A 22,907-nucleotide genomic window follows, 5' to 3' on the forward strand; every position below is an offset into this window, starting at 1 on the left:
GCTAAGTGAGTAGAGAGACCTGCAACTAGTCTCTGGAGTCTGGACCAGTGACGGTTCTAGACACATTTTACTGTGGGGGCCAAGGGGGGGGCAAGTGTTTAATAAGAGGGGCACATTAAAAAACGGAAACAAATGATATTTAAACATGAAATACTTAAATTTAGCTTTACATTAAAATCATACAGACGGCTCTGGCTCTCCCTCTTCCAGCTCCTCAGCTCTCTCAATACCTTGAAATGTTTCTCTAACTTTTTTATTTACTGGAGCAAAAAAGGCTGCAATGTCCCTTCCTTGGTTCATCATGTGGCCATCATGACTACTAGAAGAAGAAAGATATTCAGTCAGCTCAGTGGGGGCCACAGGGGGGGCCAGGGACATTTTTACAGCGGCACTGGCCCCTGTAAGCCCCCGTGTAGAAACGCCCCTGGTCTGGACACCAGCATGTCATGTAGCTGCTTTGTTTCCTGTAAGACCATCTATACAGGATACTCCTTATGGACATAACTGTAGGTTACAACCTCCACATATGTATATACTAGTGCTGTCAAACAATTAAAATATATAATCACGATTAATCGCATTATTGTCATAGTTAACTCGCAATTAATCGCAATTTTTTTTCATTCTAAATGTTTCTTTTGTCTCATTATTTTTTCTTATTTTAATGCTCTTATCAACATGGAAAAGTGGATCGTATTGCTTAGTGCAAATGTTTTTTTTTAAAATGAAAACCACATTACAATTGCTTGGTTTTGAAATTTGAGTGAGAATGTCGCCCGGTAGACCGCATAGTCGGGCGGCAGCCATGTCTTCACGTCGTGTCACAAAGTTCATAATTTTACAGTTATACAGTCAATTCTACATCTAAAAAGTCGAACAGGGCAGCTTTGAAGAGATATGGGAATTCTGCTTTTAGCCAGCTGGTTCGATTATTTTTGTGATTTGTTTAAAACTGGCAATCTGACTGAGACTGCGTCCCCGTTTTGACGTTAGCATCAGTCAGACTCGGGTTGCTCACTGGCAGTGTGCACAATGTTGTATTTCACTCCATTTCACACCAGAAACGTCTGGGAGGACTGCCTATTGTAGATACGAGCCTGCTAGCCAGCATCTCGGATTTCTTTAACCAAACCTGTTTCATTCATAATTTGCCTGAGAAAGCGACCTACGTTAGCCAGGCTAGTTTTGCCCGAGCCAGCCTAGTTTTGCCCGTTCACTGCATTCTACCCCAAAAACGTCAGGGAGAACTGCCTGTTGTAGATACGAGCCTGCTGAAGATAGCCAGAATCTCGGATTTCTTTAACCGAGCCTGTGTCATTCGTCATTTGCCTGAGAAAGCGACCTCCGTTATCCAGGCTAGTTTTGCCCGATCACTTAGTCAGGCTATTTATAGGTATCGGGGTCAAGTGACTTTTGTGCATAGACAAATTAAACGTAAATGTACTTGCCCAAAGGACAAGTGCCTCAAAAAGTTAATGTCAAGCCCTGCAATCCAGTGGTCAGAGATATATGATGACCTGTTCGACACTCCAAGTGTAATAGACCCGGGAAAAGTTCGTCTTTAGCAACCGACATGCGCAGTTGAGCCTGCTTGACAATCGTGTGACGTAGGGTGATAATTGGTCTATATATCTATGGCTGCAACCATAGATATTGTAGAACGTCCGCACACGGCGGCTATCTTGCTACAGTCAACTAGCTCACCCATAACATTATGTTGGTGCTACATGTACTTTTTAAATACCCATAATTTGCTCAATTTTCTAACGATTGTCGGTATGCCACTGCATACTTATGAATAATTATGTTATAAAAAAACAACAGAATAGAAGTATGCAGTGGCATAACTACATCTCTGACGTTGATAACAAACCAAACCGTAATATCGATTTTTTTTAAGTCGCCTTTCTGTTCTAAAAAGCCTTTGAAAATGTCATCGATGTCATACACATCGTACAACCAGAGCTACTGCTTGACGGCAAGCTCTGGTTACTTCCACTTTTCTCTCGAGGCACAGCTGACAAGTTAGGCTCTCCCTGTCAATACACATGCTAGAAAGAGTTTTGGCTTGCTAATGTTGCTAATGCTCTGACGCAAGCATTCCAAGTGTTCCATTTCTGTGATGGTTTCCATTGTCACTAAGTCCACACAATTACATCTAAGTGATCTTTCAACCTATGTCGTTTGTGATTCCCTCTTCTCCGGATTTTCCCTCCATCTCCAGATAGCTGACAAACACCCCAAAGTATCAAGTTTTGTGGATGTGCAGCTGTACCAGGGTGAACAACCAATTCTCAAAGGTTGACAGTCAGGTGTTTGTAAGCCTTGTCCTGAAGATGGCGGTAAGACCTCCCTCCATCTGAAATAACTGACCTTCCACGGCGAATGTACTTTTTTATAAGTGTCATGAGATGGTTGGCTGAACGGCGATTCTCAGAATGGGTCTCCTCCTGTCATCCTTGAGGCCTAGCATTCCAAACACACAGGAACTTGCTTGCCCGTCCTCTGTTGTGCTGAAAATTCACAAGAAGAAAAAATGTAAATTTGTGAACACCCACAATAAATATTTTGTACAATTGAAGAACACTATCTACCACAAGATAATTTAATCACAAGAAAAACATGAATGAGTTCTCTCTAGTTTTAGGAGGAGCGGTGTGGTGCAGGTTTACATTAATTTGTCCTGGGGTGCAGGAATAACCTTCATGGCATGGACTTCAATGTTAGTACAATATCACAATGTTATTCCAACATGCAGCAGTTACTTCTCACAGGTAATGATTCTGAAACAACTTTCAAAAAGGCTTAAATGACAACTTTTGTGTTTTTACACACCAAACTTATTCTCTTTGCCGCAGAGAAAAGTAAAATGTAGAGCATTACACATGTTCTTTTTTTCATGCATCCTTTGTGTAGCTGCCGTCAGAGAGGCAACTCATGTTTAGATCTGTTTAAGAGAATAATTAATAAATAGTTAAATGTTCAGCATGGGTTGTGAATGAATGAGAGATGTATTTTCTGTTGGTGTATGCTGGTTCATTTCTTGTTATTTGGTAGAACCATGAACATAAGTGGGAACCTATTTTTCTTTACGTTTTGTATTGTTGATTGTTGCTGTCAGGATGGGTTCGTCGGTGCACTACTTCAAAGGAGACACTTGAGGTGCTGTGCTGGTGGCATGTAGCCTACCATATAGTTCATAAGTAAATAAGCCGACATACTGTACATATAAAGTAAATACGTTTATTTTTAGGAAGAAGAAGTTGTCCAAGTTTATTCTTCTCGAGTGAGAGGCCAATGAGGTATGTGTTTGTCGTGTTAATTGCCTTTCTGTATGTGAACGTGTAATTAGCCAATTAAGCTATTATTATTTTCGTACGTGTTGTATGTACGTTTCGTTTATTCTGTGTAAAACACTTAAGAAAGGTAATTGAAGTTTGTTTTTACTTTCTTAGTTCTGACGGCATTGTTGGAGAATAAATGTCTGTTGAAAACGAAGAACGACTTAGCCTTTGATTTAGCTCGAGAGGAGTAACACTTTGTCTTCAGACAGCATGGACAATAATAGAATTACCTAAGCCACATACAGTGGGATGGGTAAACCATGCCATATTTCAGAAGAGGGAGGTTTACATTCATGTGGAATGCAGGCAGTATAGACTACTACATTGAATGAGCATAGTATCATGGTTCTCCGCAATGCCCTTATTTCATACGACTTGAAATAAAGTAGAACATATTCTCAGTACAGCCTCTGTATTATTATTAATTATAGTCTATGAGTGTATACAAACATGAACAATTGTGAAACAGAATTGAAACCTTTTGTGTAAATGTATGCATATTGTCTCTACATTCAGTTGTAGTGTTCAGCATAGGCTAATCAGAATCAGAATGGGATTTATTCGCCATGAAAGTTTGCACAAACACGGAATTTACTTTGGCAGGAAGGTGCATACAGTAAACATATAGGAATCTTACATTTAAATATGTGGTCTAACTATACTAAGGATACATAAACTAGCAATACTAAGTGGAATACAATTAAAATAAAATATACAATAAGTAAAATATAAGTTGCCAATTTACAATATAAAATACAATATAAAATACAAATATTACAGGAATTGAGTGTAGTGCAAAATGTAAAGTTTTTTAAAGACATTCAGTCAGTGTGAGCTTTGGCCTTGTTGAGGAGGCCAACAGCGGAAGGGAAGAAACTGTTTGTATGGCGTGAGGTTTTGGACCTGATGGACCGCAGCCTTCTGCCAGAGGGGAGTGACTGAAACAAGGAATGTCCAGGGTGGGAGGAGTCAGCCACAATCTTCTTCGCCCGTCTCAGGGTCCTCGAGGTGTGCAGGTCCTCGAGGGAAGGCAGATTGCAGCCAATCACCTTCTCTAATGCAACGTCGTACACACTTTTTTAGACACAAAATTATCAGGTAACAATATTAAAGTGTTTAACATGCAGGGCTGGGGGTCCCTGAAGACTGGGTTGAGAACCAGTAGACTAACATATCTATCTCCGTCACACCTCTCAAGTTCCATAAACATAAAGGCTACATGGTGAAAGGTAGCCTACAACACCGGACGCTGATTTCAAGCGTAAGCTTGATGTGGAATGTTTATTGGGCGTATCATACCCTACACCATGGTTTCACAATAGGATGAAACCGAAGACTAACTCTACCTAAACCTAATGTCATAGAGGTAAATTTGAGTTCGATATATCTGTTGGGATTATATAAGCTTGATGACTTTTTTATGACGTCACATATAATGGACAAGAACATTTAATGCATTTACATTTTTAAAGCTTTGTGTGTGTTATTCATATGTCCTAACAGGGTGGAATAATGTCATGGTCCATGTCTGAACCAAAAGCCCATAATTATAAGGATTTAAGTGTATGAGCATGGCCAATATGTTTCCAAACAATTAAACATATCCCTTTCCTGATTACATGTTAAAAACTTGAAAAATAAATACTTTTGGTTCAGGCAGGAGGACTCAGTATAGTTTTACTTGATACTTTATTCACACGGTACAACACATCATTGTAACACTTGATTTGGCATTGTGGTTCTGCTTGCATCGGCTTCCTGCCGCACCCAACAGAGACATCGTCTCGATCTCCGAGCAGAGAGCGGCGCCCTTACAAAAGGAACACAGAACCAAGGGTGGAGGCCGGGGAGGCGGAGGCAGCAGATTAAACAGAGCATCCTGTGTTGCACTAAGCAATGCAGAGTGCAGCGATATCCTGATTAAATAGCCCGCCCTGCTAAGAAGGTGTGCCCCTACTGCGTGATATGATGCCCTGCTAGTGACGCGCTGCTAGTGAGGCACTATGTCTCGCGTCCCCCTGCATGAACCAGTTCCGCTTGATTTCAGAAGTTACCAGGTCCAAAAGGCATTGGTTAACGGGATAGGGTTAAGGTAGGGTGGCAGGTGGGACCTGTGGTAGGGTGACAGGAGGGACCTGTGGTAGGGTGACAGGAGGGACCTGTGGTAGGGTGACAGGTTGGACCTGTGGTAGGGTGACAGGAGGGACCTATGGTAGGGTGACAGATGGGACCTGTGGTAGGGTGACAGGAGGGACCTGTGGTAGGGTGACAGGTTGGACCTGTGGTAGGGTGACAGGAGGGACCTGTGGTAGGGTGACAGGTTGGACCTGTGGTAGGGTGACAGGAGGGACCTGTGGTAGGGTGACAGGAGGGACATGTGGTAGGGTGACAGGAGGGACCTGTGGTAGGGTGACAGGTTGAGCCTGTGGTGGGGTGACAGGAGGGACCTGTGGTAGGGTGACAGGAGGGACCTGTGGTAGGGTGACAAGAGGGACCTGTGGTAGGGTGACAGGTTGGTTCTGTGGTAGGGTGACAGGTTGGACCTGCAAACCAGGGTGATCAGATGAGAATGGGCAAATTCGAAGCATCTTACAGCAACGGGGGCTACAAGCCATTGCGATACATCCGTTGTAAACATTAGCGCATGTTGCCGCCCCTCTCCTCCTCATTAGCATTTAAAGCTACAGACACCAAAACAACGCGTTCTGAGGAAAGCTCATTGTGGGACTACTCGTAGTGGCTATAATTCTGCACCATGGCTGAATTTCGGGAAAGAGGGTTCAGATACAGTATTAGGGGACCACTAAGGCCTATATAAAAGCATCCAAAAACAGCATTACATGTCTCCTTTAACCAAGATGATCAAGGTTCACAGGTCACTCACTTGCTTAGCCGTAGTTAGAGCGAGGAGTGCTCATCTTGAGAGAGTCGAAGCACAGGGCACAAGCACTGTCACCCTACCACAGATCCCTCCTGTCACCCTACCACAGGTCCAACCTGTCACCCTACCACAGGTCCCTCCTGTCACCCTACCACAGGTCCAACCTGTCACCCTACCACAGGTCCAACCTGTCACCCTACCACAGGTCCCTCCTGTCACCCTACCACAGGTCCAACCTGTCACCCTACCAAAGGTCCAACCTGTCACCCTACCACAGGTCCCACCTGTCACCCTACCACAGGTCCCTCCTGTCACCCTACCACAGGTCCAACCTGTCACCCTACCACAGGTCCCTCCTGTCACCCTACCACAGGTCCCTCCTGTCACCCTACCACAGGTCCCACCTGTCACCCTACCACAGGTCCCATCTGTCACCCTACCACAGATCCCTTCTGTCACCCTACCACAGGTCCAACCTGTCACCCTACCACAGGTCCCATCTGTCACCCTACCACAGGTCCCTCCTGTCACCCTACCACAGGTCCCTCCTGTCACCCTACCACAGGTCCAACCTGTCACCCTACCACAGGTCCCTCCTGTCACCCTACCACAGGTCCAACCTGTCACCCTACCACAGGTCCCACCTGTCAACCTACCACAGGTCCCACCTGTCACCCTACCACAGGTCCAACCTGTCACCCTACCACAGGTCCCATCTGTCACCCTACCACAGGTCCCTCCTGTCACCCTACCACAGGTCCAACCTGTCACCCTACCACAGGTCCCTCCTGTCACCCTACCACAGGTCCCTCCTGTCACCCTACCACATGTCCCTCCTGTCACCCTACCACAGGTCCCACCTGTCACCCTACCACAGGTCCCATCTGTCACCCTACCACAGATCCCTTCTGTCACCCTACCACAGGTCCAACCTGTCACCCTACCACAGGTCCCATCTGTCACCCTACCACAGGTCCCTCCTGTCACCCTACCACAGGTCCCTCCTGTCACCCTACCACAGGTCCAACCTGTCACCCTACCACAGGTCCCTCCTGTCACCCTACCACAGGTCCCTCCTGTCACCCTACCACAGGTCCAACCTGTCACCCTACCACAGGTCCCATCTGTCACCCTACCACAGGTCCCACCTGTCACCCTACCACAGGTCCCATCTGTCACCCTACCACAGATCCCTTCTGTCACCCTACCACAGGTCCAACCTGTCACCCTACCACAGGTCCCATCTGTCACCCTACCACAGGTCCCTCCTGTCACCCTACCACAGGTCCCTCCTGTCACCCTACCACAGGTCCAACCTGTCACCCTACCACAGGTCCCTCCTGTCACCCTACCACAGGTCCCTCCTGTCACCCTACCACAGGTCCAACCTGTCACCCTACCACAGGTCCCATCTGTCACCCTACCACAGGTCCCACCTGTCACCCTACCACAGGTCCCATCTGTCACCCTACCACAGATCCCTTCTGTCACCCTACCACAGGTCCAACCTGTCACCCTACCACAGGTCCCATCTGTCACCCTACCACAGGTCCCTCCTGTCACCCTACCACAGGTCCAACCTGTCACCCTACCACAGGTCCCTCCTGTCACCCTACCACAGGTCCAACCTGTCACCCTACCACAGGTCCCACCTGTCAACCTACCACAGGTCCCACCTGTCACCCTACCACAGGTCCAACCTGTCACCCTACCACAGGTCCCATCTGTCACCCTACCACAGGTCCCTCCTGTCACCCTACCACAAGTCCAACCTGTCACCCTACCACAGGTCCCTCCTGTCACCCTACCACAGGTCCCACCTGTCACCCTACCACAGGTCCAACCTGTCACCCTACCACAGGTCCCTCCTGTCACCCTACCACAGGTCCAACCTGTCACCCTACCACAGGTCCCACCTGTCACCCTACCACAGGTCCAACCTGTCACCCTACCACAGGTCCCATCTGTCACCCTACCACAGGTCCCTCCTGTCACCCTACCACAGGTCCAACCTGTCACCCTACCACAGGTCCCTCCTGTCACCCTACCACAGGTCCCTCCTGTCACCCTACCACAGGTCCCACCTGTCACCCTACCACAGGTCCCATCTGTCACCCTACCACAGATCCCTTCTGTCACCCTACCACAGGTCCAACCTGTCACCCTACCACAGGTCCCATCTGTCACCCTACCACAGGTCCCTCCTGTCACCCTACCACAGGTCCCTCCTGTCACCCTACCACAGGTCCAACCTGTCACCCTACCACAGGTCCCTCCTGTCACCCTACCACAGGTCCAACCTGTCACCCTACCACAGGTCCCACCTGTCAACCTACCACAGGTCCCACCTGTCACCCTACCACAGGTCCAACCTGTCACCCTACCACAGGTCCCATCTGTCACCCTACCACAGGTCCCTCCTGTCACCCTACCACAGGTCCAACCTGTCACCCTACCACAGGTCCCTCCTGTCACCCTACCACAGGTCCCTCCTGTCACCCTACCACAGGTCCCTCCTGTCACCCTACCACAGGTCCCACCTGTCACCCTACCACAGGTCCCATCTGTCACCCTACCACAGATCCCTTCTGTCACCCTACCACAGGTCCAACCTGTCACCCTACCACAGGTCCCATCTGTCACCCTACCACAGGTCCCTCCTGTCACCCTACCACAGGTCCCTCCTGTCACCCTACCACAGGTCCAACCTGTCACCCTACCACAGGTCCCTCCTGTCACCCTACCACAGGTCCCTCCTGTCACCCTACCACAGGTCCAACCTGTCACCCTACCACAGGTCCCATCTGTCACCCTACCACAGGTCCCACCTGTCACCCTACCACAGGTCCCATCTGTCACCCTACCACAGATCCCTTCTGTCACCCTACCACAGGTCCAACCTGTCACCCTACCACAGGTCCCATCTGTCACCCTACCACAGGTCCCTCCTGTCACCCTACCACAGGTCCCTCCTGTCACCCTACCACAGGTCCAACCTGTCACCCTACCACAGGTCCCTCCTGTCACCCTACCACAGGTCCCTCCTGTCACCCTACCACAGGTCCAACCTGTCACCCTACCACAGGTCCCATCTGTCACCCTACCACAGGTCCCACCTGTCACCCTACCACAGGTCCCATCTGTCACCCTACCACAGATCCCTTCTGTCACCCTACCACAGGTCCAACCTGTCACCCTACCACAGGTCCCATCTGTCACCCTACCACAGGTCCCTCCTGTCACCCTACCACAGGTCCAACCTGTCACCCTACCACAGGTCCCTCCTGTCACCCTACCACAGGTCCAACCTGTCACCCTACCACAGGTCCCACCTGTCAACCTACCACAGGTCCCACCTGTCACCCTACCACAGGTCCAACCTGTCACCCTACCACAGGTCCCATCTGTCACCCTACCACAGGTCCCTCCTGTCACCCTACCACAAGTCCAACCTGTCACCCTACCACAGGTCCCTCCTGTCACCCTACCACAGGTCCCTCCTGTCACCCTACCACAGGTCCCACCTGTCACCCTACCACAGGTCCCATCTGTCACCCTACCACAGATCCCTTCTGTCACCCTACCACAGGTCCAACCTGTCACCCTACCACAGGTCCCATCTGTCACCCTACCACAGGTCCCTCCTGTCACGCTACCACAGGTCCCTCCTGTCACCCTACCACAGGTCCCTCCTGTCACCCTACCACAGGTCCAACCTGTCACCCTACCACAGGTCCCATCTGTCACCCTACCACAGGCCCAACCTGTCACCCTACCACAGGTCCCTCCTGTCACCCTACCACAGGTCCAACCTGTCACCCTACCACAGGTCCCACCTGTCACCCTACCACAGGTCCAACCTGTCACCCTACCACAGGTCCCATCTGTCACCCTACCACAGGTCCCTCCTGTCACCCTACCACAGGTCCAACCTGTCACCCTACCACAGGTCCCTCCTGTCACCCTACCACAGGTCCCACCTGTCACCCTACCACAGGTCCCTCCTGTCACCCTATCACAGGTCCCTCCTGTCACCCTACCACAGGTCCAACCTGTCACCCTACCACAGGTCCCACCTGTCACCCTACCACAGGTCCCTCCTGTCACCCTACCACAGGTCCCTCCTGTCACCCTACCACAGGTCCAACCTGTCACCCTACCACAGGTCCCTCCTGTCACCCTACCACAGGTCCAACCTGTCACCCTACCACAGGTCCCACCTGTCACCCTACCACAGGTCCAACCTGTCACCCTACCACAGGTCCCATCTGTCACCCTACCACAGGTCCCTCCTGTCACCCTACCACAGGTCCAACCTGTCACCCTATCACAGGTCCCACCTGTCACCCTACCACAGGTCCCTCCTGTCACCCTACCACAGGTCCTTCCTGTCACCCTACCACAGGTCCCTCCTGTCACCCTACCACAGGTCCCACCTGCCACCCTACCTTAACCCTAACCCTATCCCGTTAACCAATGCCTTTTGGACCTGGTAACTTCTGAAATCAAGCGGAACTGGTTCATGCAGGGGGACGCGAGACATAGTGCCTCACTAGCAGCACGTCACTAGCAGAGCATCATATCACGCAGTAGGGGCACACCTTCTTAGCAGGGCGGGCTATTTAATCAGGATATCGCTGCACTCTGCATTGCTTAGTGCAACACAGGATGCTCTGTTTAATCTGCTGCCTCCGCCTCCCCGGCCTCCACCCTTGGTTCTGTGTTCCTTTTGTAAGGGCGCCGCTCTCTGCTCGGAGATCGACAGGTTGGACCTGTGGTAGGGTGACAGGAGGGACCTGTGGTAGGGTGACAGATGGGACCTGTGGTAGGGTGACAGGTTGGACCTGTGGTAGGGTGACAGAAGGGATCTGTGGTAGGGTGACAGATGGGACCTGTGGTAGGGTGACAGGTGGGACCTGTGGTAGGGTGACAGGAGGGACCTGTGGTAGGGTGACAGATGGGACCTGTGGTAGGGTGACAGGTTGGACCTGTGGTAGGGTGACAGGAGGGACCTGTGGTAGGGTGACAGGTTGGACCTGTGGTATGATGACAGGAGGGACCTGTGGTAGGGTGACAGGTTGGACCTGTGGTAGGGTGACAGGTTGGGCCTGTGGTAGGGTGACAGGAGGGACCTGTGGTAGGGTGACAGGAGGGACCTGTGGTAGGGTGACAAGAGGGACCTGTGGTAGGGTGACAGGTTGGGCCTGTGGTAGGGTGACAGGAGGGACCTGTGGTAGGGTGACAGGAGGGACTTGTGGTAGGGTGACAGGAGGGACCTGTGGTAGGGTGACAGGTTGGACCTGTGGTAGGGTGACAGGAGGGACCTGTGATAGGGTGACAGGAGGGACCTGTGGTAGGGTGACAGGTGGGACCTGTGGTAGGGTGACAGGTTGGACCTTTGGTAGGGTGACAGGTTGGACCTGTGGTAGGGTGACAGGAGGGACCTGTGGTAGGGTGACAGGTTGGACATGTGGTAGGGTGACAGGTTGGACCTGTGGTAGGGTGACAGAAGGGACCTGTGGTAGGGTGACAGGAGGGACCTGTGGTAGGGTGACAGGTTGGACCTGTGGTAGGGTGACAGGTGGGACCTGTGGTAGGGTGACAGGTTGGACCTGTGGTAGGGTGACAGAAGGGATCTGTGGTAGGGTGACAGATGGGACCTGTGGTAGGGTGACAGGTGGGACCTGTGGTAGGGTGACAGGAGGGACCTGTGGTAGGGTGACAGATGGGACCTGTGGTAGGGTGACAGGTTGGACCTGTGGTAGGGTGACAGGAGGGACCTGTGGTAGGGTGACAGGTTGGACCTGTGGTATGATGACAGGAGGGACCTGTGGTAGGGTGACAGGTTGGACCTGTGGTAGGGTGACAGGTTGGGCCTGTGGTAGGGTGACAGGAGGGACCTGTGGTAGGGTGACAGGAGGGACCTGTGGTAGGGTGACAAGAGGGACCTGTGGTAGGGTGACAGGTTGGGCCTGTGGTAGGGTGACAGGAGGGACCTGTGGTAGGGTGACAGGAGGGACTTGTGGTAGGGTGACAGGAGGGACCTGTGGTAGGGTGACAGGTTGGACCTGTGGTAGGGTGACAGGAGGGACCTGTGATAGGGTGACAGGAGGGACCTGTGGTAGGGTGACAGGTGGGACCTGTGGTAGGGTGACAGGTTGGACCTTTGGTAGGGTGACAGGTTGGACCTGTGGTAGGGTGACAGGAGGGACCTGTGGTAGGGTGACAGGTTGGACATGTGGTAGGGTGACAGGTTGGACCTGTGGTAGGGTGAAAGAAGGGACCTGTGGTAGGGTGACAGGAGGGACCTGTGGTAGGGTGACAGGTTGGACCTGTGGTAGGGTGACAGGTGGGACCTGTGGTAGGGTGACAGGTTGGACCTGTGGTAGGGTGACAGGAGGGATCTGTGGTAGGGTGACAGTGCTTGTGCCTTGTGCTTTGACTCTCTCAAGATGAGCACTCCTCGCTCTAACTACGGCTAAGCAAGTGAGTGACCTGTGAACCTTGATCATCTTGGTTAAAGAAGACATGTAATGCTGTTTTTGGATGCTTTTATATAGGCCTTAGTGGTCCCCTAATACTGTCTCTTAACTCTCTTTCCCGAAATTCAGCCATGGTGCAGAATTATAGCCACTACGAGTAGTCCCACAATGAGCTTTCCTCAGAACGCGTTGTTTTGGTGTCTGTAGCTTTAAATGCTAATGAGGAGGAGAGGGGCGGCAACATGCGCTAATGTTTACAACGGATGTATCGCAATGGCTTGTAGCCCCCGTTGCTGTAAGATGCTTCGAATTTGCCCATTCTCATCTGATCACCCTGGTTTGCAGAGGTGCACACTCATAAATAATTTCAATGAGGAGAAACGCGGATATCGCTCGTGCCATAACACCAACAGCATAACTGTTATCCAAATAACAAAGAAGTGTACAACACTGGCGTTACAGCATTTGTATTCACACTCATACTTGATCGCCATCTGTCTTTACATTAGCAACAGTAACTCAGCTGTTAGCTGTAGAGCTAATGTTTCAGCCACATTCTAAGGGTGGCAAGCTAGGTAACCATATGAAGTTAGTTAACTTACTTGTCCAAGGTTTGTAGCTTGACCAAAGACAGTTAGTAATGATCCAGAATTTTTTTTCAGCAAGGCCAGTTTTGTAGTGGCTCAAGTTGAGGAAACAGTAGAGGCTGAAATGTTTGGTGCAGACATACTAAACTTTGTGAAGTTGTGTCGGCGCAATTCCAGCGAAAATCAAATTAAGACACTGGTTGTGCAGAAGCTTGGATGAAGGAACTAAAAAAATACTTTTGTTTTGATTTGTACATCCAATTACTGAGCAACTGTTATGCTTCGTTTGTTTGCTCGCCATGATGTCTCTCCAGGAAAAAACGATATTGCACTCGCCCTTGCACCGTGGTAGCTCAGTTTCTCATGGGCGGGCCAGATGATCTGGACAGGCAAAGCAGAGAGAGGGGAGGTAACCTGCCCCCTATCTACATCACTAGAGGGAGATTTTCAAACAGAGCGTTTGAGCCATTTTGTCAAAGGCGGAGAAGAACACGTAGGGTTTGGTTTACACTTATCGAAAATTCTAGCCACTGGGGGACCAAAGGCAGGCTAGGGGAACTCATAGTAATGTTAAATAACCTCATAAAATGAAGTTTTCATGTCATGTCTCCTTTAATGAGACAAGAGCGCTGTCCCAACCCAGCCTTTGTGCCACAGGTCATCAGTCGGATAAGAGATGTGAGCTGAGATCCTTCTCACTCTCTCCGCACAGTGGAAGATAAGCATTTGCATTGTTTATGTGTACTATGCACCCTCTCATGCTACTTGACATGCACTGCATATATCAGGTCTTCCCCCCCAGAAGGTCCCCCCACCATAGGTCTGCTATGGTAGATCAAAGTCTATTGACACTATCAATATCGTGTATGAGGCTACTGGATGTCCCATTCCACCTGGCATATGAGCTCATTTCACTAGTGGAGTGGAAACTCCAGTCCTCCGTGACATGGGGGTATAGGAGATCTGTGACATGGCAACATGGTTGTCACACTCACCCTAATACGTTACTACCTGATGGATGTCTCATCTTTCTCCTTCACTCACTCTGTCTCAGCTCGTGGGGCAGAGGAGCGGGTGTATCACCTTCGGCTGGCCCTTCATGGTGATTCCTTTTGAGATTGTATTGGGTGTTCATTTGTGCTCTCCCCAGGGAAGAGCCCTCCTACCTATGTAACTCTACTCTTCTGCTACGCGGTGGCTTTTAAAGGGGAGGGGCTCTGCGATGCGGCACCTCCCACTGTTGAGAGTGATCTGGATTTGTAAACATGGGAGGCGTGCCCTGGATGCCCCAATAACATTTTGCGTGTTAGGACCAGGTCTCGCTCATGGTGTATCTGTCCTCGCCCTGCCTAAACCACTGCCTAGGGGCAGAACTCCACATATATAACTGAATTTATCTCCTTAACCATCGATCTTACAGTTGCCGCCCCTCCGCACACCCTCTGCGCTCTCATTTACACAGCCACAAGTGCAAGTTCAACACATTTATTGGAAGAAATTTTACTAAAGTCAAGGTATTCACATTTCTCCCTTTGTGAATCGAGAGAGCACATTTGTGAGGTTGCAGTGACCAGGTTGTAAATTGATTGCAATCGGTGATTGTAATCACCGATTGTACCTGTTGTATTGTGTTTAAGGGGGGGAGAGGATACATATTTTTATATACATCAACTTTGCATCTGTCATGATATTTTTGTAAATGAAAATCTACATGTTTGTGAATATTGTTTCTGTTAGTTTATATTCAGAACAGGGGTGTGTGAATATTTCCAATTAGTACCAATTTCAAGTTTCATCTACAAGTTCTCATTTTGTATTCTACAAAGTTATCAAACAAGTCTACAAGCTCTTGCATTTTGCAACATACAGCATGGTATTTAATTGTATTTTAGCCAATCTTGAACTGACATTAAATAATCAAGAGCAGGCTCAAAGTCAGGAAATATATTTCTGTAGTTATGTCAGAAAGATCCAGGTCATGCAGGAAAGTTCTTCTGCCCCTCACTGCTGTTATGTGCTGTTTGCTTATCTGGAACTGTCTGGAGGCCACCGACAAGGGACAGAAGCAGATAGTAACAGAGATCTGATGAAGTAATTTTTTTCCAGAGCTGTTTTTTTAGCGTGTGAAAAAAGGAAAAATGCTAATTACATACGTATGAGTTCAGAACCTTTGCTGTGAAACATCCTTTTTCCTTGTGGCAAAATTGAGTGATTCACATATTGAATGAATTAAAAAGACACACATTTGTTCCATGAGGTCCCAAAGTCAAGTGTGTGCAAGCAAGGAGGTCTACAAACCTGTTTCAGGAACACAAGTTCTGTCAGGAGGAATGGGTCAAAATTCCACCAACTTCTGAGAAGCTTGTGGAAGGCTGCCCAAAACATTTGACTCATGTTAAACAATTTGAAGACAATGGTACTAACATAGTAAGTGTATGTAAACTTCTGACCCACTGGGAATGTGATGAAATAAATAAAAGCTCAAATAAATAACTGATCTACTATAATTTGTATATTTCACATTCTTAAATTAATGGTCCTAACTGACCTAAGACAGGGAATGTTAAATAGGATTACTGCTACGGAGCGCATGGCCGTGTGGCGTATGACCTTTGTTTCGTGAAACCCTGTTTATTACCCTGTAAAGACCTTGTGCACTTTCATCCAAAAGACGCTGACTCCTTGCCTGCTTTATCACAGAAGACTCCACCCACAGAGATGGATGAAGCTGAGGATCTCGACATGGGCCATGCTATCAGGTCACAAGGACAGCTATGAGGTCAACAGCAAGGAACATATCAACCAGCTGAACACAGCTATGGGGACGCTGCTCCAGCGACTCGATACACCAGCGCAGGGATTTTTTGAGGAGGAACGGCCGGTGCCACCATTACACACAGAGAATCGAATGCTCTACCGGAGAGATATGGCGGCTCACCGGACGGATGTAGAGGTTTCCTCCTGCAATGCGCGTTATACCTTTCACAGGACTCCGGTCAGTCTCGTTCTGAGACAGCAAGGGTGGCTTTCCTCACCCAGACCCTCACACAGACCCTCTACTGGACCCCCTGCAGTTTGCCTACAGAGCCAACAGGTCTGTGGACGATGCAGTTAATTTGGCCCTCCACTTCACCCTACAGCACCTGGACTCCCCAGCATCCTACGCCAGGATCCTGTTTGTGGACTTCAGCTCTGCCTTCAACACCATCATCCCCGCTCTACTTCAGGACAAGCTCTCCCAGCTGAACGTGCCTGATTCCACCTGCATGTGGATCACAGACTTCCTGTCTGACAGGAAGCAGTGCGTTAAGCTGGGAACACAAGTCTCTGATTCCCGGTCCATCAGCACTGGATCTCCCCAGGGCTGCGTCCTTTCTCCTCTGCTCTTCTCCCTGTACACCAACAGCTGCACCTCCAGCCATCCGTCCGTCAAACTCCTGAAGTTTGTGGATGACACCACCCTCATTGGGCTCATCTCTGGTGGAGACGAGTCCGACTATAGGTGGGAAGCGGACAACCTGGTGACCTGGTGCAGCCAGAACAACCTAGAGCTCAATGCTCTCAAGACAGTGGAGATGGTTGTAGACTTCAGGAAGAACACAGCCCCGCTCACCCCCATCACCCTGTGTGACTCCCCAGTCAACACTGTGGAGTCCTTCCGCTTCCTGGGCACTATCCTCTCCCAGGACCTCAAGTGGGAACTGAACATCAGTTCCCTCACCAAGAAAGCACAACAGAGGATGTACTTCCTGCGGCAGCTGAAGAAATTCAACCTGCCAAAGACAATGATGGTGCACTTCTACACAGCCATCATTGAGTCTATCCTCACCTCCTCCATCACCATCTGGTACGCTGCTGCCACTGCCAAGGACAAGAGCAGGCTGCAGCGTATCATCCGCACTGCAGAGAAGGTGATTGGCTGCAATCTGCCTTCCCTCGAGGACCTGCACACCTCGAGGACCCTGAGACGAGCGAAGAAGATTTTGGCGGACTCCTCCCACCCTGGTCACTCCCTGTTTCAAACACTCCCCTCCGGCAGAAGGCTGCGGTCCATCAGGACCAAAACCTCACGCCACACAAACAGTTTCTTCCCTTCCGCTGTTGGCCTCCTCAACAAGGCCAAGAGCTCACACTGACTCTAATGACTTCATGTCTTAAAACTTTTACTTTTGCACTACATTCAATTCCTGTTATATTTGTATTTTATATTGTATTTTATATTGTAATTTGTCAATTTATATTTTATTTTATGCCCACTTTTATTCTTTTTTTGTGTATTCCACTTTTTACTGCTAGTTTTAGTATAGTTAGATCACATATTTAAATTTAAGATTCCTATATGTTTATTGTATGCACCTTCCTGCCAAAGCAAATTCCTTGACAGTGCAAACTTTCATGGCGAATAAATCCCATTCTGATTCTGATTTTCTGATTCTGATTTCTTTACTGACTGGCAAAGCGCTTGGGTGGGCAACGGCTGTTTTTTGAACAACAAGGTCCGGAGACAGATGACTATGCCCTGTTCACAGAACGGTTTCGGGCAGTGTTTAATCACCCTTAGGAGGGCTCGGGGGGCCGCAAACGTTTGCTGAAACTACGATAGCGAGACCGGACGGCTGCGGAGTACGCTCTGTCTTTTCGGACTGTCGCAGCCAGCAGCGGATGGAACTAGGGCTCGTTGTTGGGGGTTTTCCGACAGGGACAATGACCTCACTCGTGACCAGCTCATCGCGCTGGCCCTACGGCTGGATAACTTGCTCAGAGAGAGAGGGCCTAAGCAGCGTCTCTCATCTTTCCACTCAACGCCCAGGCAGCAATTCCCATCTCCCTTTACAACATCGGCTCCTGAGCCCATGGAGGTCGTTGAGACCCACATCACTCCCCAGGAGAGGCAACGCAGGATGAGGAGGGGACTGTGCTTGTACTGTGGGGAGGTGGGCCACTACAAATCCCAGTGTCAACTCCGGCCAACTAGAGGTGGGTAGCCTGCCATGCCCTATGTGAGTACTTCTTTACAGAACTTACCTTCTGAATCGTTCTCAATATCTGTCAAGCTGAGGTGGGAACAGTCGTCATGTTCCATGGTAGCCATGATAGATTCTGATGCCGCAGGGAGTTTTATTGATGTTAGGTTAGTTCAATGCATCTCTGCCAGTGATGATTTCTTAAACAAATTAATGGTCAAGTATTTACAATTGTGTTAACATTTTAAATGCGCTAGAACATGTTTATATCGAAGACGAGTTTGTTCAGAATCAGCTACATATATTAGCAGGTCGACTGACTTATTTCCTTCTCATACATTCCCGTAGCGCCACAGTACATTTCCCTGTTGAAGCTCAGCTTCCATGGACTTCAAAGGGCAGCTTTGAACAGTTTTTTTTCAGTGCTTCGAAACTATACGGTCATTGGATAAATGCTGCGATTATTTCCCGCCCATGGACGCTCAGCGTCTCTGGCGGTGAATGGAGGAGAGGGCTGGCCTGGACGCTAGGCTTCCGCGTGATGATTGGAGGGTATGTCGAAAGACTGCATCTCCTTTTGATTGACAGTAATATTGTACTATAAAAAGTCACCGAAGCTATTCAAGCTCAGTCCCATCGCGGATTCTTTAAATGTAGTCGAAAGACAAACTGCTGCACCCTATTTCTTGGTAGGCTATTTGCTTGGCAAATTTTCATCATACATTTCATACAAGTATAGCTACACCCAGGGCCGCCCATAAGGGGGGAAAGGGGGGAAAGCTTTCTGGGGCCCAGCCGTGGTAGGGGGCCCAGCTGCTATGCCAGCAATAGTCATGTTCGTCTTAAATATTTTTTGAAATTCTAACCAATTTATTTTGAACTGAAATACTCACTATTACTTAAAAAAGCAAACATAAACATTGAATTGTTGCTTTAGTAAAATGTAGCCTGTTTCATAATGAAACCCCCCCCCCTCTTTCCTAAAAATGGAATGAGTTGTTTTTTGTTTAGCGATGTCATTTATTGATCTAAGGTTAAGCTAATAATGTCAGAGTAGGCTACATTTCATTGCTATGCCAGGACCTGTTCAGAAATCTGGATATCAGAAAGAAAGAGAAAAAAGGAGAGAGCTAGCAAGGGCATTCCTTAACTCCTTAAGGCACTCGTCCTCTGATCTCAAGCCTTTTCAATGTGTTCTCGGTTACCCCCCCCCCCCCCCCCTTGTTTCCCTGGAACAAGGCACTCGAGAACGTTCCAGCAATCAACGAGTGGTTCGAGAGAAGTGGTTGCGTCTGGACTGAGACTCGTCGCCATTTGGAACGGGCAAAATAGAGACAAAAGGCTCAGGCAGACAGACATCGCCGGGCGGCACCCGTCTATCGTGCTGGACAGAGAGTGTGGCTCACCACCAGGGATATAAAGCTACGGCTTCCCTGCAGAAAGCTGAGCCCCCGGTTCATCGGACCGTTCCGGATCCTGAAGAGGATCAACAGGGTGACGTACATACTCCAATTGCCGGCGCAGTATCGTATCTCACCCTCTTTCCATGTCTCCCTCCTTAAGCCTATGGTTTGAGGTCCGCTCCAGGTGTCTGATCACTCTGGATCGGACAACCCTCCGCCTGCTATCGTGGTGGAGGGGTCCCCGGCATTCATTGTCAGGGAGTTGATCGACTCACGCAGGAGAGGGGGGCGTCTGCAGTACTTGGTGGATTGGGAGAGCTATGGCCCAGAGGAGAGGTCCTGGGAAGCTGCGGTGGACGTTCTGGACCCGTTGCTGGTGTCGGAGTTTCATCAGCGCTGTCTTGATCGGGTCGTCCGCGCCGGCGGTTGGAGCAGACATCTGGAGATGCCCCTCAAGTGGGGGGTACTGTCACGGAGCGCACGGCAACGGTGCGACGGTCTGCGTCACCGGAATTCTAAGACGCACCTGTTTTGTGTTGGGACTAATTAGGACAGCTATATAAGCGGAGATGTTTCCGACTTTGTTGTGGAGTCTTATTCTTGTTTCATGTTAATGGCCGTGTGGCGTCTGACCTTTGTTTTGTGAAACCCTGTTTATTTTCAAGTAAAAACCTTGTGCACTTTCATCCAAAAGCCTGCTTTATCACAATTACATGTCAGGAATTCAAAAAAACATGTGTAAATGGCCAAGGAGTATGTCAACTTAAATTGTATAGCTGACAAAAATCTGATGCAAGTGTATGCCATGACCTCAGCATGGAATAACAGTGATGTAAAACGTCTCCTTGTAGAATCCTGGCCCTGAAGAAGTCCTGTGAAATGAAACCCAAAGTGAGGTGTGACCTGGTGTTAGATTCACGGTTCTTCTGCTCCTCGGGTTCATGAGTACCTTTATAGTTCAGCCAGTATAGAGGGAAATACTCATGTTGCAGTGGCCTTAAAAGGGAGTACTATGTGCACAAGGTGCTGGAACTTCAAACAGTCCATCTCATTTCGATGAGAAAACTCTAATACACCACAAACTTAATGGTATAGACAAGACTAGGTGGAATAGGGTTTGTCTTTTTACGTCAAATTACTTGTAATATCTGAAGTGCTGAACAGAACCGGAATGACTGAAAGTGTGTCATTGTTAAAAAATGAATGATGCTCAGTGTGTATCACAGAGAATCTCACAGAATACTGCTTAAAGATACTTCAATGTAATCTACTCCCCTGACTAATATAGCATGCAGGCCTACATCTAGCCATCTATCTGAGTTCTTTACCTCTGTGGTGTTTCTTCATAAGGCCACTCTGTGGGGTGGACGGTGGTTAGGGAGGGGATGATCGCTAGTGGGATAGCTGACTGTATGAGCCAGATGCAAGATGGTGATAATGGACGCCCCTGGACATAGGTTTATCTTCAACTCGTCCATGGAGGCCTGTGTGGGGGAGGGGATGTCGATGAACTTCTGTCCATCTGTAAGCACTGTCTTGGAATCAGTTTGTACATACTCTATCTTTTTGATATGATAACTTGAAAATTGAACTAGAGACCTGGATTCAAAGAGAGTCCCCTGAGGGCTGGACGTACATGCAGTCTCATCAGTGACCCACACAGAATAAGCTGCACAAATGCATGGGGCCACATCTGGAACACCTCTGCCTAAGGTAGAATTTACTTTAATATGTGTTTATTAATATATGTTTTTCAATGTGTTTAGAAATCTGTTTATTGTATATGTCAAAGTCCTTTTTTATGGCAATCAGTACTTTTTTGTAAAAATGACAGGATAATTTGTCATTGATTTAGGGTTGTACATTAGAATCATACCACATCACATCCTCCACACATAGATCCTTTTTCATTGTTTTGGTCTTCTACAAAATTGAGGGAAACTGATACACTTCATTAGTTTTCCATTTGTAATTCTTCTTTCTTTTTTTACAGACTAAAAACACATCAGCATTCTGAAAATGTAATTGAATATCAGAGCAAAATAGAGTACTAAACAGCAGAAACAACATTTCTTTCTTTTATATATATAAAAGCCTGTGCATGTCACCTTTCTGAAAATATATCTGATTAACTAATGGCTGAGACTGCCACAATGGCAAACCTGTAATTGCTTACAAAGTTGTAGCTAACTGACTAACATCAACTCAGCACCTTATTGTTATTCATGATGGTTAACATATTTAGTACACAGCTGCACAGCGTGCAAGCAACAGAACACTACATAACAAAAGGTGCAGGCAATGAAACTATACAGAAACACATAATAATACTCACATATTTCAAGTTTGTGAATCAATATGTATATTTATGTAGTGAAAATGAATACTAAAATTGTATAATTTGACACAAATTCAAAATTTGTTTATTAGAAAAACAATCACTATTTGTAACAGCTGTTAGGGCGGTCCCCCTAAGTGGATGACTGGCTCCTGCCTTCATCACTCCACCACTTTTTGCTTGTGTTGGATTATGGTAGATTGTGTAAAAACAGTGTCGATGCTCTCACTATAAATGCATGCATAACGACGACACTTGCTCACTAATTTTCAATCCACATAGTTCAGTACTTTTTAAAATACCAATAATCCACATCAGAATACCATAAATCCACTTCAAACATTCCTCTTTCATGTTATCTCTTTATGTCATGCTCTCTCGCTCCATCTCACCAGTGTAATAACATGGCTCTTAAGAAGCAGGACTCTTTCCTCAACCTACCTTTCAAAAGGGGAGACATCAGTCAGTCCTCTTGTCTACATTCCACTTGGCTCCAAGTGGAGACTTTCATTGGTGCATATGATCAATGGTGCTCCTTTAAGTAACTTGAAATTGAACTGTCAAGAAAAATGACACTCCACATTTTGGCCGATTTAGTATAAAAACTGAAGATGCAGTAGACTACAGCTAAACTGATCATGTTAAGAAACTGACTGCCCATTCTGCTACACCAGAATCATGGAGTTCTTTATACTGACTGCACTTGTTTTGTAAAAATACATGTGTATGTGCATGCATGTAAAAGGCACCTTTTAATTTTACCTTTCATGACACCTTTAAACAGTTTCATGACAGATTCATACATCTACATTTTATGGTTATCACATTAACTTGGTCTTTGTCACACAGGTCTCAGTTTGGGGAATCTTACTGCTATAAAATGGCAATGGGACAGGATGAGGAAGGAA

Source organism: Hypomesus transpacificus, chromosome 13 (assembly GCF_021917145.1).
Source record: "Hypomesus transpacificus isolate Combined female chromosome 13, fHypTra1, whole genome shotgun sequence".
Taxonomy (NCBI): domain Eukaryota; kingdom Metazoa; phylum Chordata; class Actinopteri; order Osmeriformes; family Osmeridae; genus Hypomesus; species Hypomesus transpacificus.